We start from the raw sequence: 13,942 nt of genomic DNA, 5'->3' as shown, positions 1-13,942 counted from the left end.
AATGGAACTTTCCTCCATCCCCGACGCAAAATTTCTCCTCATCTGTTAAGGCTCAACTGAATCCACAGACAACCCCCAAGGAAGCCTTTACTGCTCCCTCCCATATGGAGCCAGGTCAGAACCAGCCCCTCACCCCGGCTCGCCCAGACTCCCTCTCGCCATCACTATTCCCACTGAGTTGGAACTGCCTGCTGCTGAGTTTCTTGCCTTGTCTCTGCCAGCACTGAACGAAGGCAGGGCCTGTGTGTGTCATTCGCCACTGTATATCCTGCACAGGCCTAGCATCCAACAGGCATTAAGTGCGCTCACAGCCGGACCGCCCTTGCTGATTGGCGGTTGTCCTCAGCTCTCACACCCCATCCCCCATTATTGGCCCCATGGAAAGGTGCCCAGCACCTGAGTACTCCTGGGGCCCCTCACCCCCTTGTGGCGGTCCCAGGGCCTGAATGACTGGCAGTGGTGAATTTGCCAGCAGAGATCAGGGCGATTCTGGGCCTCATTATCCTTGGCATCTGTCTTGTTCCCGGGGGGGGGGGAGAGCAGCTTGATGGCAAAATGTTCCAAGATACGTTCCACCTTTAACACATCTTGCTTGTGCCCTGAATGGGGCCTTACAATCTATTTTGAAGCATTTGTAACAAACAGGCAGAAAGAGGGATGGCAATAACACTAAAATGTTTTCAGGGATATGGCAGCTAAAGAAGAAAGAAAGGAAGGAAGGGAGGGAGAGAGGGAGGGAGGGAGGAAGGAAGGAAGGAAAGAAGGAAGGAAGGAAGGAACTAATATTGCCAAGAACCCACTATGAGCCAGACTAGGCTGCTAATAACAGCTACCATTTGTATAGCATCTACTATGTGTCGGGCACCAAAAAATTTAGCAGTGCCTTCAGGCATGGCTGGATCCAGGTGCTTACAAAAATATCATCTGGACTTGGTTTCTTCTGGACGCTTTCCTCTTTCAGGCAAACTCTATGGGACCCTGGACAACTCCAGAAGTATATGTTTCTAATCAGAACTGTACCAGAAAAAAGAAGGAAAGAAAGAAAGAAAGAAAGAAAGAAAGAAAGAAAGAAAGAAAGAAAGAAAAGAACAGCAACAAAACCCCTCTTTTCCAATAGCTCCTGCACAAGTTCCACAGCTCATTGTCATTGTTTGCACTTGGGTCACATGCAGGTTGATGAATCAACAAAACAAGACCAGGGGATGGAGTGCTTTGATTGGCCAAGCCTAGGTCACATGCCCTTAAAAGAGCTGAGGAATAGGATAAGTCCTTCTCAAACTTCACAGATTAAAGGTGGAAGAATGAACCCTAAGGGAGAATCACCTTTATTGAGCATCTACTATGTGCCAGGCACTGTGCTCAGCTCTGGAGATTCTCATGATGAATAATAGATATGGTCTCTGCACTGGTGGAACTTAAATTCAAGTAGGTCAGAGTTTCTTGCCTCCCAGTTCTTGCTCATGCTGTACCCTCCACCTGGACAACTCTCCACACCCACGCCTCTCAGTTCCCACTGGCCTGTGTTACAGTCCATCCTGTCTTTCTAGGTCTAGTTAGAGTGATGCCATCTTCTTCACGCCTGCCCTGCTGGCTACAGCCACACTGCCCTGCTCTTTGCCTGGGTCCTGCAGGCCCTCTCCTCCATTAGAGCCCTCTGTCTCCTTGAGGGTGAGGCTGGAGGAGTCCTAGCCATTGTCTCCTGGTGTCCTGCAGAGAGCCTGGCCCATTGCAGGGACTTTGGAAAGGTTGGCTGCATTAATCCGGCCCCAGAGAGAGACCTGAGTGTCCTGCTCTGCTATGTAAAGCTGCCCCATGAGGAATTCATGCTGGCCGCCTGTCCCCATGGAGGAGATTAACACAGATGGTGGCTTCTGTTTAGCATTGGACGGAGGGGCTCATTCATTGCTAGTCACCCTGGGGGACGGAGCACCTGCCTGCCACTGAGACATGCAGAAAAGATGGAGAGGCTTCCTCACTAACTCAGTCACAAACATTTATTGAATGCCTACTGAGTGCCAGGCACAGTGCCAGTATTAGGCACACAGTGGTGAATGAGAACAGATCCCAGCCCTTCCTACTCCCTACTCCCAACCAGGAACTCACAGACTACTGGGAGAGACAACGGAGTAAACACACAGTGCTTCAAAAGAGAGACATGTGGAGTGACGAGAGTGTATCAGCGAGGGATTCCCTGAGGAAGTGGCATCTGAGATCTGAGCTAGGTGAAGACATAAGGGACAAGCATTCTGGGAGGTGGGAACAGCATATGCAAAGGGCCTGAGGGGAGAGGAAGCATAAGCTCTCTGTCAGGTTTGAATGGAGGCCAGTGGGCAGGAGCTCGGAGAGTGACAGGAGGCTGAGGGTAAGTTAGCCATGAGAAGGAGGGCAACAGGGCCATGGGGAGCACCTGGGGTCGGGGTACAGTTGGACAAGGAGGCAGGTGCACTGTCCAGATAGAGATAATAGTGGCTGGCAGTAAAGAGAGGGCAGTGGGATGAGGCAGTGGGAGGGGGCCGCTGAGAGATTAGAGGGAAGTTTTGGTGGTCAAGAGGAAGGAGTGCAGATGCTACTAGCATTTGGTGTGGGCAGTGCGAGGGAGCTGACCATGACTACTCACGTGGGACCCGTGCAGGAAGGGGATCCCTCAGAGTCCCCTAACATCTCCCTCAGACCTTCCTCCTTTCCTCACTCACAACTTTGCTCATCCACAGATGTCCTGACACACTCGCATGCATACTTTCACTCACACATATGTTCTCCCCTCACTCCCAAGGAAACACAGTCCCTGTATCAGTCAGTGTGGGCTGAGTTATGCCTCAGTAACAAACATCCCCAAATACTCACACAACATGGCAGTAGAGGTTTCACTCATACGTACAGTATCTCTTTCACTCACTTCCATACACTCCCACATTCCCTCACTCACACGGACACACAGTCTCTATATCAGTCAGCGTGGGCTGGGTTATGCTGCAGCAACAAACAGGCCCCAACCTCAGAACTGTGTAGCGTTAAGGACTTGTTTGTTTCCTGCTCATACTCTGTCTCCCTCATGGCTGGGCTCCATCCCACCTTCCCTCCTGCCTGGCTGATGAGGCCAGCTCTCTCTTCTTGTGGTCATAGCGGAGGAAAAGGAGACAGAGGACCATGCACTGGCGCTTGGAGCTCCACTCAAAAATGACATATGGTATTTCACATTTTACTGTCCAGAGTAAGTCCCATGGCCATGAAGGATGTCACGGAAGTGTGATCCTTTGGCAAGGAGGGGCAGGGAAAATCTCTGCCTAAGAATAGTGGGCCGTGCACCCCCACATCCTCACATAGGACCCTCTTCATGAACACTCGCTGCTACGAGTACCCACTCACAGCACCATTCACCCTGCCACCTGCGCCCATCACACACACGATCGAGCCACATGCCCCCTTTGTTCACACTCATGCCCTCAGCTGTACACACGTGCCCTTGCACTTGGCCCCATCCAGCCCACTGATAAACACACTCCCTCAGCGCTGGTCTCATCTACACGCCCAGTTTCTCACTGCCACACACTCACACGCACACTGTTACTTTTGCACACGTTCCCACACTCATCCTGGTCCACCCCTCCGTCCACCCACACTCACAATAACATTTAGCTCTCAGATACAAACATCTACACTCACACCTTCACATACCCACCCCTGTCGCCATGCCTCTGCACACACTTACACTTGCAGTCATGTCTTCTGCGCGCGCGCACACACACACACACACACACACACACACACACACACACACCAAGCCCTCACATTATAACGCTCATACAATAGCACACACACATATCAGGCCCACTTGCTCCCTCCCAAGTGAAATGGTCTCGCGGCTTCCTGTTCTCTGGGTCTGAGTGTCCCGCTCCATCTGGCTTGAGCCTGCTGGTGTCACATCCCAAGGGCGAGCACATGGGTCTGTGCAAAGCCCTGTCCAGTGGGATATCCCCAGAACCAACCCCCACCCCCTGCTGCTGGCACCCAAAGCCCCGTCACCTCCCCGCGTCACCCCCAGGAGACTTGACGCGGCAGTGCCTCCATAATTGGCAGTGTCGAGCGGATCGATCAGCTTCTGTGTACACTGGCCACGGGAAACATAATTAACAGTGTTTGCGATCCGTTAATTGCACCGGGTAGGAATTCCAAACAACCTAATTTGGAACTTCGCTTTTGAGTGCGTCTTCACCTCGATTAAGCTCAGGAGACAGAAAATAGCTGCAGAGGGTGATTTATGTGGAGTAGGAGCCCGCAAACCCAAACCCAGGCCCTAGCCACGCAGACAGAAGTCCTGTCTGTTGTCCGGGGAGGGCATAGAGTTCACAGAAGCAGGGGGAGGAGAGACTGCTCTCCTCCGGGAAGTCTTCCTGGGTTGCCACAGCCCCTTCCAGCAGCCTCTGGAATCTCCCCACACCCCAGTTCAGCTCACGGCCTCCTGCTTCGCTGGTTCGAGGCTGTTTTATGTGGATCTGAGCAGCCTGTCTTGGGGTCAGAAGCCTCGTCCACATCATCGCTTCAAGAAGCCTGTTGCCTGTTATTATTACCATTATTGTTGTTGCTATTATTTATCTCCTCACTCTAGGCAAGGCCTCAGGGCAGTGGCTTTTGTGTATTTACCTTCTTTGTGAAATAGGGTTTCCTGGGTCCCAAACTTTTTAAAAGCTTAGGTGTGAGGAAGTAAAAACAATGAAATCAGTTTGGCTGTCTTAATGGCACTAAGAAAGGTTATCACAGAAAGTGTTTTGAGCTTCTTAACCTCGGACACAGGAAACTCTAAATTAAAACAAAAAGAAGAAGAAGAAATAAAAACACATAAAGTGTTGCAGTTGCCTTGTGCATTTGCCTGAACGTTGGAGCTCATTCTTGCTCTGTCTTGTCTTAGAGCCTGAAGTGCTGAGAAACCACAGAAGACCTGAATCTGAAGCTTAATTATTATTATTGCTCCCTTCCTAAGAATCTCTGGCTGAAAGGTTAAGGAGGCATCCTGGATGAGGTGTCCTCTGGCAGGATGGGTTTTGCAAGATGAGTAGGAGTTCGACAGATAGAGAAAAGGGCTGGGAAGGGACCTCTCTGGCAGCAAGAACAGCACCTTTAAAGAAAAGGAGGCACGCTCTGGGGAAGGTGGAAACAGTATAGAGCAGATGCAACTGTTTATAAGAGTCAGCCAGATCTTGAGGGGCCTGGAAAGTTTGGTCGTTAGTGTGAGGGAGCCAAGGCAGGGCTTCTGCAAAGCGTGATACGATCACATTTACATGTTAGAAAGATTCCTGTGGTTGCGAGGGAGGTGAGTGGGTCTAGAGGGAGTGAGACTGGAGTCTAGCAAAAAGCTCGGCAAGAAGGCTGCCTCTAGGGTCCCAGGGAGAGGTGGAGGTGGCCTGGCTGGGGTGCTGACAGAGGACAGGGGGGCTCCGGTTCTATTTAGGAGCTTTGATTTCCATGAGGGCCCAGCATCCACCCAACGCCTTTGCCTGCCTTGGGCCATCGATTTATGCCTCCAGCCTTTGCTCCTGCTGTGTCCTCTGCCAGGAATGCCCTTCCTTACTTTGTCTGACAAGGACATTCCTATTCATCTGCTGAGCTCCAGCTCAGGTCTCTTTTTCTGGACAGTCTCTGTGTCCGCCTTTTCCCCACCCATCCCCCATCGTTGTGGGTCTCTGTCTGTTATTGCATCAATCAGACCACATTGTGACCCTGAGCTGAGGCCAAGACCTCCTCCATCCTCATCACCCCTTCCTCATTCATCCGTCTTCCACACGCGGGCGCCTGGTACACATCCGATACCAGGTGATCGGCAATTAAACCCTCGCTGAATGGATGAGTGCAGGGGAGAGGAGCCTCCAACTGTCTTTCTCCGCTGCCTGAAATCCCCCCGTCAGGGCTACACTTGGGCGTGGGCACAGGTTGTGCACAGGTATGTGCATGAGTGCGTGTTGTGTGTGGGCAGCCCGGAGTGCATGTTTCCGCACATGTGTAAAGTGGGGTGCGTGTGCACCGGGGTGGGGAGTAGAGTGTGGTATGTCTCAGTGGGGGGTGGGACAGAGACACGTGTGTGGTCGTGAGTGTGCAGGGCTTCTGCTCTGACCTGTGCTTTCTGCCAGTGCTTCTGAAACATGACCATGTCCACACATCCTACAGGTCTGCTTTCTGTGTGGGGTCCCAAGCGTCTGTTTTCTAACCCTCTCCTAGATGCTGGGGCACCATGTACTACACTCGGCATCAGCCGGCCCCTGGCACCCAGCATGGGCAGGAGACCCACCACAGCTCACCCAGCCAGCCAGGCTTTCGACAGGAACCCAATCCTCTGCCCCCAGCTCTGGATGCCGCTGTAGTCCTCAGGGCTCCACGGCTCCCATGCGGCCACCATTCTCTGCCACCCCCTGTTTTACAGTCTCTGTAAGGGTGTCTCTGGAATCAAGGGGCGTTAGCGGGTGGGTTTAATGTGCCTGGGCAGTTCTCGCAGCTCAGGTGCCAGCAGCCATAATTCACAAGCTAAATTATGGCCATAAATTTCCTCCAAGAGATGGGTCCCCAGGCAGGTGGGTGGGTGGACGCTGGTATCATTGGCAGAGTTCAGTCTTCTGTCCTAATTAAATGGGAGCATGGCCTGTGCAGGGCCAGGGTGGCCCTGAGGGCCGGGCTCCACTGTCCCAGGTGCTCACTGTCCCTGGCGTAAGGGTGATGGTCCTGGCAGCCCGTGGTGGCATGGGCAGGGGTGGTGGGTTTTGGTGTGTGCGTGTGTGTAGAGTGGAGAGAACCAGGAGGCTGCGTTCTCAGCATCAGTCCTGGTCCTTCTTGTAGTGGGTTGGACGGTGGTCCCCACAAAAGATGTCCCAGAACCTGTGAATGTGATTATTTGGAAAAAGTCTTTGCAGGTGAAATTTAGTGAAGACTCTCGAGATGAGGTCAGCCTGGATTAGGATGGGCCCTCAATCCAATGACAGTGTCCTTAGAAGAAGGAGAGGTGATACAGAAGGAAGGCCACATGAAGACAGAAGCAGAGATTGGAGTGATGCGGCCACAAGCCATGGAACACCTGGAGCCACCGGAAGTTGGGAGACGCAAGAACAGTTTCTTTTGTAGAGGCTTTGACGCTACCGACAGCTTGATTTTAGACTTCTGGCTTCTAGAACCGTGAGAGGATGAGTTTCTGCTGTTTTAAGTCACCAACTTTGTGTCACAGCAGCCATAGGAGACACATACACGGTTATATGACTGGGGAAGACCCTCAGCCTCTCTGAGCCTCAGTTTCCTCCTCTGGCAGATGGGCTCATGTCATGTCTTCCTCTCAGGCTACACATAGGGCACAGTTCCATGATGCCGGTAAAATGTCCATCACAACCTGCGAGATGCCGGTAAAATGTCCATCACAACCTGCGAGCAGCAGCTGTGATACTTATAGGACGTGGCTGTGGGTGAAGCCCTATAAGTGGGGTCACTACGTGTAAAATGCACCAACTCAGGTGGTGCTTGGAAAGGGCTTTTGTAAACTGTGAAGTGAGGGGTACTTTGAACCACCGTGGAGCCAGCAGCCCCCATGTGCCCCAAGACAGCCTCTCGGTGGGGCCCTCCCCCATCTGCCATTCACCTTCCGCTTTGCAAGTTTCCCCAATTTCACTTCCCCTAATGCTCACATTTATTCAATGCTTTTCTTTATATCAACTCCTTCTTTGAAGTTAAAGGACTATACCTGAAAAGGACATTTTATACTATCATAAACGGCAAGTACATTTCACTTGCCCTAAACAGACGATGGTCTTAAACCCAAAGGCAATGCAAACAGAGCAGAGTGATTTTGTGAGAATCCAGCCAGGTGCTGCTCTGAGCCTGAGGCCTGTTTGTTCTTTGTTAAAAAGGGAGATTGCCAAAGGGGCGCCGTTAAAGACACCTCCAGTCCAAGACTGTCTTCTAGTTAGTAATCAGGAAAGTGATCAGAAAGGAGACCTATGATTTCGTTAGATAATTCTTGAAGATGGGTCCATGAATCCTCCTGAAATCCTCTCTCAGGGTCCATGCCCCTCACCATGGGAAACCACGCTCTAGTCCCACCCCCTCCCTTGCCTCTCTTCCTGGAACAGTGGAGCCAGGGTGGGGGCGGGGATGGACTCAGCCAAGGTCATAGTGGAGAGCGCAGCCACCACTAGAACTCGGGTCTTTTAATCCCTGATCCAGTGCTCTTTCTACTGTACTAGACGCCCTTTGCTTCTACTTTACAGAGGCCTACGGGCAATCCATTGCTTTATACCAAGTGGGTGAGACTAGTGTTGGTATTTTAGGCTCTGGGTGGCAGAGAAGTCACTCCTCACATGCCACAGCCTGGGAACAGGGCCAACCCTGATGATTGCCCTTCACAGGTAAGGACCAGGGCGCTTCGGGCTGAACCCAGTGCCTTCAACTCTTGGAACCTCAGTTTGTCTACCTGTTAAATGGTCATAGTCATCCCATCCTGGAAGGATTATTGAGAGACTCAGTTCTGATAAATAGGCAGTGACTCCTGAAGCACTTGGAGCAGGCATGGGCAGGATACCCTCTGTGAGCGTGGCCCACGGCGTTCAAGGCCACCATTGTGATGGGTGGGGCCTGGGCTTGGGGCCGGGCTCCCGGTGTCAGCAGTTGTGGTGAAACAGTGAGCAGTGTTGGTTGGATGGATTTGCACATTTCTGAGGTTCGCACAGAAGTAGGAAACCCCTGCCTGTCCAGTTGGGCTCAAGGGAGCTGAGTCCTGAGATGTGGGCAGTGACTGGAGCCAAAATGTCCTTGGTGGTTTGTGTGGCTGAAGAAGAAGGAGCTCTGGGCAGGAGTTGGGGCAGCATTCCGGGTTCCAGCTCTGCTCCAGATTCCCTGGGGTCTTGGTCTCGTCATTTTCCCTCTTGGGCCTTGCTTTGCTCATCTGTGAAATGAGGACAACTAGTCATCAGACATCCCAATTCTCACTCAGTCAGTTATTCAGGCAACAATGACCGATCCTCTCTTCTGTGTGGAGTCAGGTGCTGGAACAGACGGAGAATAATAACGCTGCGTCCAAATCGTCAATGAGGTGACACGAGGTGACAAATGCCGGGATCCCTGATGCGGACCGTAGGGAGGTGACCTGGTCTCCCCACCAGGAATGGTGTGCAGAGAGAGTGAAGGCTTAAGAGATCCTGGGCCTGGAATCTGGAAACCTCGGCAGGTCAGGGTCAGTCTGATTTGATGTCAAGCAGTTCTAAACCTCCTTACACGGAGTCGGGGGGAGGCAGAAATGATCTTGGGGGGGGGGTGAGAGTGAACTTGATACTACTCCAGTCTGCTCCCCACACACCAATTCTTGGAGTTCTTACTCTGCCATATGAACAATGGTGGTTCTCTCAGCTTTCTGTGAAATGTGAAGAGCCTTGTCTCATGTTACTGATCTGAAACACAGTGGGCTGGTGACGCACCTGGGCGTCCAGATGGGAACACCCGCTCCCAACTCCAGGCCCACCTGGGTGCCACCCCAGCTGCTGAACAGAACCCTCTTGGGCGGCGGACAGGGACGTGGTGTTCAACCACAAAGACCCTTTCAGGAAGAAGATGGTTCTTCTTGAAATCTACTTTCAAACCCTCCATCTACACCAAGGAGAAATTCTCCACTCGATGCTGGGGTGTCTTTAACTTCTCTCTAGCCCCGCCTGACCACCCTTTGCAAGAAAGAGAGCAGGCAGGCGTCCAGCTCAGAGCATCAGGCAAACAGTAGTATCAGTGGTCCTGAGATTCAGTGATATCCATTTTCCCCCTCGTGTTTATTTTTATTTCTCTTTCAGGGCTGGGTATGCCGCTTTTCCAGCTTTCTGTAAGGACGATATAAGTTTCCTGGCAAAATAAATGTATTTCAGTAACTTGATTTGAAGAAAACGTAACATCCAGACACTTTCTTCAGGTGCCACGTGGATAAAGCAGGACCCAGGAAGGTGGGAACTGCCGTCCTGGATGGTGGGAGCCATTGCAGGTCTGTGAGCGGGGGAAGGACCACCTGTCTTCCTGGAGGTGCTGGGTACCAGGAGTCAGGCCCAGGCCTATCCTGAGTCCGTAGGCCCCAGGCCCCGAACTTCCATGGTGATAGAGAAATATAGAGAGACAATAAGGCAGTGAACCATGGTGGAGGGTTTATGAGGCAGCCATGCTCGAATGGTTGAAAGTTAGGGAAAATGTATTTATTACAACACTTTTCATGGGTAAGTTATCATTTTGTCAAACTTTATTAGAGGGACTAATTAATGGGTTGTAAAAAGTACTAGTGCGTGGCCAGAGAAAGAGCTGGTCCTGGGCACATTGGCAGCCCCAGGATTTATGACCCCTTGGTTCCCCATTTATTAATGCAGAGAAGGCACATGGAGTGGGTTATATATGGGCTGGTGCATAGCCGCCTCCCCTTCCCGGAGGCTGGTGGGCTTGGGAGGGGGTGCGGGCAGGCGTTCTCCTGCCACTGCCTTCTGGGGAACGTGGAGAGGGGCAGGGGCTTGGGCTAGGAGCGGGACACCTTGCTGTGTGATCTTGGATGACACTCTTGTCTCTCAGCCTCAGTTTCCTCGTCTGTGCACCTCAGGATGGATGTGAGGAGCTAAGAAGGTCGTGAGTAAGGACATGTCTTGTAAACTGTGAAGGTGTCTGCCACATGAGACCAGCTGCTGCAGGATGAGGCCGCGTGGTGGAAGGTCAGGCAGACAGCGAGACGGACCCTGCTGGAGCCCCACTCTCTGGCAGGGGCTGGGCAAATCCTTCTCTCGCTCCATCCCCCTAATCCACGCTCTTCCCCCAGCCTTTTGCATGGAGGCTCCTTCTCATCTCTAAGCTCTCAGCTGAGGGGCCTCGTCCTCCAGGAGGACGTCCTCCCACCCCCGCTCCACCGCCGCCCCCTGTGCTGTTCTCTCTATATGATGCTCAGTTTCTCTCTCCCAGGCCCCATGCAGTCTTTGCTTCCCTGGGTATTGTCTGCCTCCTCCACGTGATAACAGGGCAGAGACTGGGTGCGTGCGTGCCTTGCTCTGTCCCTGAGGACAGAAGGGATGCGATAGGGGCTCACACATTTGCTGAAATGATGAGACAGGACCTGTGAGCGTCAAGGTTGGGAGGTGGGACCACAGAGGGCGCATGTAAGGAAGTGACAGAACGTACCCCCTGGGCAGGGACCACAGGAGGCACTCAGCACGTGCAGGTCACTGGATGGGAGGGTGGATTTGGGCCTCGTCCTGATCTCCTGAGGCAGTGGTGGGGCCAACAGGGCCTCAACTTCTGGGACGTTTCCCCTCTGTCCAGGCCACGAGGTATGCGGGCGGCTCAGCGGGGCTCCCTAGAGGAGGATCCCTTGGACCCTCGATGGAGATGATACCCAGGGGCCTTGAGTGAGAACACACATCCTTATACGCTGTTTCTCAAAGTCCTCCTCATTGCAAATGGTCTGAACTTGGCGGGGAGAGGGTGTCCCCAAGCTAAAAACACCAGCAACAGAAACTGACCTAGGTTAGGAAGCCAGGAGGGTCATGGTCTCCTATAACCATGGGTTCAAATCCTGACGCCCCCACTTACTGGCTTGGAAAGCTTGGCGACTCAGCCTCGGTTTACCCATCTGTAGAGGGAGGACGCTGAACGTGTGGGGATTTGGTATGATATCTGGAAGCTCCTGGCACCAGAAGGCCCTTGGAAACTGGGTTGCCTTGCCCTAGTCTGTCTCAGTCTTGGTTGGGCCAAGGGCAGGGAGCGGGAGCCTCAGCTACTCCCAGGCTCAGCTTTCACCTGTGTGGAGCCTCGTGACTTCTGAGGACAACTGGCCCCTGGTGGGGGACAAGCTCCTCTTTCGGTGTCTTGATGGGTGTGGTATGAGGTCAGTGCATGTTAACCTGGCAGGGACCACTCCGCAGGGTCAGGGGAATGACAGGAGCCGAAGGTGGGTTTGTGGAATAGACGACCATGGTCTGTACTTCTACTTGTTGCCTTGTTTTCCCAGCAGGGGACTGAGGCCCACAGGTAACATTCTCAGCCCCCTTCAGATGGGGGTTGTCAATTCTTTGGCCTCCCAGGCTGCTAGGAGCGGTGGCCACTCACTCCTCCTGCCCTGGGCATCCATGTGGAGTTTCATGTGCTTAGATCATTTCCTCCTCCTCACAATGCTGGGCGGTTGGCATGGTGATCCCATTCTTCAGTTCAGGAAACTGAGGCTCAGGAGTTTAAGGCGTGTGGTACCAACAGACTGTGGTACTGGGTGTGGGCAGACTGTGAGGGTGAAACACACAATCCCCACCCTGGAGGACCTCTCTGTCCAATGGGGATGAAACCAGAATGACAGACCGGGATCAGAGACAGACCGAAAACAGAGGCACTTCCTGGAGAAGTGGACATTTTAGCTGGGTATTAGCTGAGCATGAGTTTTCTAGGGACGGAAAGAGGGGAATGGTGTTCCAGGCAGAGGGACCAGCATGAGCAAAGGTGCAGAGGATGAAGAGGAACTGATGACCGGTTTGATGAGGCTGGGATGAGGAGGGGAAGTTGGGCTATGGCAGGAGACCAGGGAGGATCAGCAAGCAGAAAGCCCTGAAAAGCCCTGAAGGGCAGGCCAAGGAGTGTGGCTGAGAGGAGAAATCTGACGGAGGAGTCAACAGCCTTTTGGCTCTTCCTTCCTGTCTCCTTTCTCTCCTTCTAGAGACATCTAGGACTCTTCCCAGCACTTCGCTTTGGACTTTCAAGATTAGATTCCAGCTGTGGCCAGCTGCTGGACTTGGCACCCACCCTGGGACAGGGCTGTGGGGTGAGCCTTCAGGCCTCTCAGGCTTACAGCTAAGAAGGGGAAACTGTACATGTCAGCAAGCATTGGGCACCTACTGTGTGCCAGGCATTGGGGAATGGAGAACAATGGATACGGTTTCTGCTTCAAGATGGGGGCCAAGACACCCGATTCTGTAAGCGTCAGAAGAGCTGGACACTGGGCTCAGGTGGGTTGTCCAAGGAAAGGAAAATAAGGAAGACGTAGAGAGGTCCTGCTCAAGGTGAGTCTGTAAAGAAATACCATTGTTTCCCAGAGGCACAAAAGGAATTCCAGGTGGAGGGGGGCATGGAGATGAGAAACCGCTTGCTGCCTCTTGCACCGTGTACCCCAAGAGTACACGGTGAACCAGTGGCAGAATCAGCCTCTTTCTGAGGGCCCTCCTCAGACGTTGGGGTGATCCTGCCTGGTTGCCTTTTGAGGTCATGAAGTCTGATCTGTTCACGCAGGTGCTGCTTGCAAGGGGCACATGAAATCTGTTTAGGAGAACAAACACGCGGGATGTATTTTGGCACCTCCATTATTTGCAAGCAGAGGCCGCTAATTGTAGCAGGAACTTAGGCTCCATTAAAACAGCCCCCAAGGACCAGTTAGAAAGCTGTTGGCAGTGCGAGTGCCTTGTACCTTCAGGAAGATGCTCTTTCTCTAAAAAGCTGATTTATCCAGTCAGCCGCTCAACAAACATTTATCCAGCGTGCCCAGCACACCAAGCCCTGTGCCAGGCTCCAGAGACACGTAGTAAATGGGATGTATACAGCCCTGCGTCCCTGGGACTGACACGGAGTTACAATTGTGATAGGGGCAGAGAGGGTGGTGAGAGAGAAAATGGGGCAGGAGGGGACTCGGTTTGGTTTGAGCAAGGGATTGGTTTGAGAGATGATTCTAGAAAGCACCCGAAGAGGGATGAGATGGTGGAACAGGGAAGGGAAGGCAGCTCATACAGAGTACGTGAATTGTTGATGATGGTGGGCAACTGGAATTCCACCCGGGTGGGGGGGACCTCGGGAGACCACGCTGAATACACCTCTCAGGAGTGTGCCTCCTTGTTGCTACTGTAAATGACCACAAACGGAGCGGCTTGACACAGCACACATTTATTCCCTGACAGTTCTGGAGGTCGGAAGTTCCAAGATTAAGGCATTGGCA

The sequence above is a fragment of the Rhinolophus ferrumequinum genome, chromosome 25 (genome assembly GCF_004115265.2).
Source record: "Rhinolophus ferrumequinum isolate MPI-CBG mRhiFer1 chromosome 25, mRhiFer1_v1.p, whole genome shotgun sequence".
Classification (NCBI taxonomy): Eukaryota; Metazoa; Chordata; class Mammalia; order Chiroptera; family Rhinolophidae; genus Rhinolophus; species Rhinolophus ferrumequinum.
Note: the sequence above shows the minus strand (reverse complement) of the source record.